The 5663-nt window shown below is 42.3% G+C and overlaps 1 non-coding gene across 1 annotated transcript; it reads left to right on the forward strand.

The window, feature by feature from the left end:
- The first annotated feature begins 644 nt into the window (after positions 1-644).
- On the forward strand, positions 645-857 carry LOC116863723. The gene has a single exon (XR_004381849.1). It is a non-coding gene; the product is annotated as a small nucleolar RNA U3 (small nucleolar RNA).
- Positions 858-5663: the final 4806 nt, after the last annotated feature.

The following is a 5663-nucleotide window of genomic DNA, read 5'->3' on the forward strand; positions in this document are numbered from 1 at the left end:
TATGGAGCACTGGGTGTGGTGCATAAACAATGAATTCTGTTATGCTGAAAAGAAATTTTAAAAAATCATTGGAAAAAAGTTTAAAAATTGTATATGTTTATGGGGAAATTTTTTACTCAATAATCTCTCATATTCATATAATTACACTGTGTTTACTTACACCATAATGTAGTGCTTTAATTATCATAGCTTTACAGTGAGCTTTGAATTAGTACATTTCTCCAATTTAAGTCTTCAAAGTCGTCTTGCTATTCTAAGTACCTTGAATTCCATATAGATTTTAAAATTAGCTTGTAAATTTGTCCCCAAAGTGACTTCTCCCATGTGAGTCAGAATAAAACTGATTTGGCATTCCAGGAATGTGGAGTCTTCTAATCTATGAGTGGGATAGATTTTGTTCTATTTATTTAGATTGCCTTTAATTTATCCCAGCAATAGTTTCCAGAGGTCTTTGTTATATGTGTTCTTATGCATTTAAAGATGGTGGACATGAATCTCTGTTCTCCTTATTGAATTTCCTTTTTTTAAAATGTCATTTTCTTAATGCTCATTGGTAGTGTGGAGAAATAGAGTAGATTATTCCGTGAGTGTTATGGAGGTATCATTTAGCTACAGTAGACAACATCACTTTAAAGTGTACAATTAAGAACAAACTTTCAGGAATCATTTCTATAGCTACTTAGTAGAGAAGTTCCTCTGAACATGTACAGTACCCAAAACCATGAGGAGGAGGCCCAGTATTCTCTCCAGAGTGTGAAACTGGCTTTAGGTGTAGTTTCCACAGCTGCCAACTGCCATCAGTGACTGTTCTTCTCCTCCTTTGGAGGAGTAAGAGAGAGAGACGTAGTCTGAATGCTTTCCCAATAAAATAAAAATTAAAAAAGCTAAACGGTACAATGAAATGCATTTTCACACATGTAACTTTCATTTTCCTTGCTAAGTAGTATTCCTCTACTGGATATATTCTGTGTGTACCTTCACCTACTGATGGACATCTATGTAGTTTCCAGGGTGTAGCCATTGTGAAGAAAGCTTGATGAATATTCATGTGCAGGGTGTTGTGTGGACATACTGTCTGAATACATAGGAGAGGAATGCCTTTTCACATGACTGGTAAATGTTTACCTGTGTCTCAGCTTTTCTCAGGAGTTGGGCCATTTTTCATTCCCAAAAGTGTAAGAAATGTTCAGTTCCTTTACATCCTCACCACATGTGTTTTCAGTCTTTATAATTTTAGTCACAGGGATGGAGGTGTAATGGTAACTCACTGCAGTATTAATTGATCTTCTGGATGCCTGAGCGTGCTGTCCAAAACTGACCTCTGTGCTTCAGAGCCAAAATATAAGATGAAGACAGAGTTTGCAATAATGTGGAATGATAGCTTTCCAGGGCAAAGGAAGCTACAGCAGGCTAAGGTCCTCAAAAACTGGAAGCACTTCCCCCAGAGGAAGGGGTAGGGAGGGTGCTTATGTGGAAATATAGGATCTAGCCAGCTTCCACAGAAATTGTGTGTCTGTTTCTGGCCTCCCCTATCATGTTTTAGGGTGGACCAAGTTCCTGAAACAGAAGGCTAAGAAGGAAGGAGGGGAGATTTGCAGAAGAGAAGAGAAGATCACTTGGTTTAAAATTGAGCCTCCTGGAGACATTAGTGAAGCCACTTTGATTTTTGTTCAACTCTATTCTTTAAGTGGTTTCAGGTGGAGCATCTTACAAGCTTCTGGCCATTTAGATATCTTCTTTTGTAAAGTATTTCTTCTTCAATCTTTTCAACAATTTTCCTATTGCATTGTCTTATCAGACACAAAACGTGTGAGAACATTACACTGAAAACTATAGAGCATTACTTTGAGAAATTAAAGAACTCAATACACGGAAGGATAAAATCTGTTGTGGATCAGAAGACTCATTATGATTTAGATGTCAATTCTCCCCGCAATGATCAACAGATCTCACACAATGCCAATCAACATTCTAGCGGATATTTTAGTAAGCATTTATAAGCTGATCCAACATGTATATGGAAATGCAATTGATCTTGAAGTATGAAAACAATGTTGAAAAGATGAAGTGGCAGACTTACATTGCCTATTCCAGAATTACTATAGAAATATGTTATGCAAATTAAAAGTGATTTGTTCTATTAATCTTCAGTTGTAAGAGTTTCTGCACATTGTCAGCGCAGCATGGCAGTTGCCTTCCTCCATTTTTACTTCAGTTACTTGATCTAAAATCTGGCCACTATTCACATTTTTTAAAGACTTTAATTATATATTTGTCAGAGGGAGAGACAGTGAAAGAGGGAAAACAAGCAGAGGGAGTGGGCCAGGGAGAAGGAGGATCCCCACTGAGCAGGGATCCCAATGTGGGGCTCCATCCCAGGACCCTGGGATCAAGACCTGAACCGAAGGCAGAGGCTCAAAGACTGAGCCACCCCGGCACCCCTATTTACATTATTTTTATATTAAGAGAGAATACTAAAGTCTAGAAAGCATTTAAGTTCTCAAAGGGAAAGGCAGAACATCACTGATCATTATGGCATGGATGCCCCATTAGACTTTGTGAACTTGCCTCAATTTCTCCAGCTGGCCAAGTCAGAGAGGGAAGCTACTGATACCAGCAGTTTCCTCTGGAGAACTTGGAAGTATTGACTGCTTTGGGCCAATGTGGAACCCAGGTGTTTGCAGTGTCCTGAGAAGCTGAAATCTGGTTGCAGTCTAGGGTCCCAGGGCCAAGTTGGTCAAAAACACCATGAGACCAGGACAACCACTGATGTCATCCCCAGCAGCACTGGCCACTTCCTCCCAGGAACTCACCACACCCATACTTCTCATGACTTCTGGTTACTAGACTGAAAGCCCTGTGAGACTTGGGAGAATGCTGTATTTACCTCTGTATTTATGGCTCCAAGAACCAAGCCAAGCACTGAGGAAGCTCTCAGAGACATTCCTTCCCTGGTCCAATAGAAGTGGTCAAAAATCTCCACTCACAACTGCAGTCCTGGGCTAAATGTCCTGTAGGAATGCTCTCTGCTTTCTCCCAGGAGGCAACAAATCCCCTTCCTTAAAGAGGAGCCTCACAACACTCTCCATGTCCCATGACATGCCCTTTTGGAGAGTTCTGATTAAGAAGGGACTGTCCTCTTGGATTCTTCTCAATGGCTCACCCTGTCATTAGGATTCAATGTACTTGGCCTAGCCCCCACACCCTTTTAATGAGCAGGGAGTCCCCCTACCCCTCCCTTTCACCATGGGACTTAATCCCTGGGACCTGGGATTATGACAGGAGCTGAAGGCAGACTCTCAAGGGACTGAGATACCCACATGCTACAAGATTTTGTTTGCATTCTCCCACTCACTGCTTGACCTCAGTGAAATCTTATTGATGTCAGAATTCCAAGTTCTTAACATGGACTAAGGAAAATGAAACACTGAACATATAGAAAAGTTACATTGTGCATAAAGCCCTTTACAACCGTAAATTCAGAAGAATATTATTGGTGTCACTGTCTCAGAGGCAAGAGTCCCCTACTGTGGTCGTTTCTGACCTTACAACAATACTCTGCTGTAAGAATGGACCTCTCCGACTCTTATCCAAACATCACTGACTCCCCTAAGCCCACACTTACTTGGAAGACATCCACCATAAGGGCAGCTCCAAGGTTGAATCTAGGGGTCTGGGGCACAGCCTCATGGTCACATTCTCCTCCTCTGGGAACTGGTGCTTCCCGGCAGTACAAATGAATCCCAATCCCTCCTCTGAGTCTCCATGGCAGAGGCCCAGATTCACTGTGGTCTACGTTACTCTCCTAGTCCTCCCTGCTCAGCTCAGGCTGCTCTCTGCAGAGTTCAATGCTTCTGTATGCATTCCTTGGTTTACCCTAATTTTTCTGGACTCAAGTTGTGTTTATTCTTCCCTCCTCGGGCAACCACCTGCTCCACCTTTGCCTTGTTCTTCTTTGTGTTATTCTCATCTTCCAAACTTGCTGATATCCCATCTTCCATCTCCTCTCTCCATTCTCTGCTTTCAGTGTGGACTCAGCTCAGTCTCCTGTGGGAGACACTCAGAGAAGGGATCAAGTCAGGTCTCGGCTGCAGTCCCTGTTACAGGGCCGTGTAACAGGCACCTTAGTCCCTCATGCACTCACAGAAACTGAGCAGGAAGGGACTTTGGAGAATTTGAATATCAACTGTATCTTACACATGAGGAAACTGAGGCCCACAGGGATTAGGTGAATTTCCCCCACCAGCTGATAGCAGCAGAGCCCCCACACAGACCTTGACTGCACACTTCCCTGTCCAGGCTCCTCACACACCCTCCAGAAGCCCACTTCTGATTATCAGGGGACACTGGTCAATCAACATTCCCACTGTTAAAACAAAAATGTCAAGAAGGACTTTTCCCTGGAATATGCTTTTGTCACAATTCTACACTCCTACAGTTTATACTCAGTTGGTTTACAATCCTGGGTGAACTACAGTAAGTACACCCTCAAGATGGATGAGCAGGAAGGCCTCAAGTTGGAAACAGCTGGGGGGTTAGGAGTGTCTCTTCTTTTCCTGTCTCACAGATTATGGGTTATAGCTAAGGTGGTCTCCAACTGAGGTGGTTTCCAATCATCTAAGGAACTCAACCTATGGTCAGCAGGGGCAGTTCAGGCCCTAACAAAGTTCTTCTGGGAACTGTCATTCCCATCTGTCCCCACTGGGGCACTGAAACCACCATGTAAATATCATAAAGCCATAGGTTATTGTAGGACCCATGCTGGAAAGGACAGCACATGCTCTGCACCTGCTGTTCTTGATCTGATAGCCCAGGAGTTGGGAAACAATGAAAGCACTGTGTACCTCCTACGGGTCTCCAGCTTATATCAACCTTCTTCCTCTATCAATTTCACACCTGGGACAACCCATGCAGGGAAAAGTCCTTTTGAGCCATTTTGAAATGAGAAATTGAGACACAGGAATTTCAAGACAATTAGTCAAAGTCACACTTTCCCAGTCAGGTTTCCAGCTACAGCTGTAAGATCAGAGCTTTCTATTTTCTTCTTCTGTGTTAGAGATTTCTAGTGAGAATGAACAATACCAGCCTCTGATGCCCTCAACTGACACTCCCAGCCTGACTCTATATTCTCATGTTTGAAATAAATAATCATGCAAGCAGAATATCAACCTCAGACCATACTGTTTTGAGACCTTGATAAAATAAGACAAAACAAGGCCTCCTGACAATATTGTTCAGGACAGATGAAAACAAGGTTACAGTGCAAACTACAACCGAAACATCATCCTCTCTTCGTAAGGAAATGACTATTACTTCTTTACTATAATCATAGAATTGGCAGTGCTAATAGTGTTCAGTAGAGAACAAATCCGCCTCTTTCCATGCTCCCCCACATCACCTACCAAAGTCCAAATCCTAGAAAAGGTCCTTACTGAGACCTTGGAGTGTGTTCTTTCTGTCTGCAAGGAGTAAAAAAGCCAGCGTGGTTTATGAGAAATGTGTTCCTGCAAATTCAACATAGAGGAATGAATACCAGCTTTCCAGCAATTAATAGAAGTCGAAACCCAGCACCAGAAATAAAGCTGATATTGTCTATGAGATGCCCAGGCTCTGGAACTCCAGAACTTGATTTAATCCTTAAAAAGGAGGAAAAAAAAAAAAAA

The sequence above is a fragment of the Lontra canadensis genome, unplaced genomic scaffold (assembly GCF_010015895.1).
Source record: "Lontra canadensis isolate GAN:19392208 unplaced genomic scaffold, GSC_riverotter_1.0 scaffold2543, whole genome shotgun sequence".
Taxonomy (NCBI): domain Eukaryota; kingdom Metazoa; phylum Chordata; class Mammalia; order Carnivora; family Mustelidae; genus Lontra; species Lontra canadensis.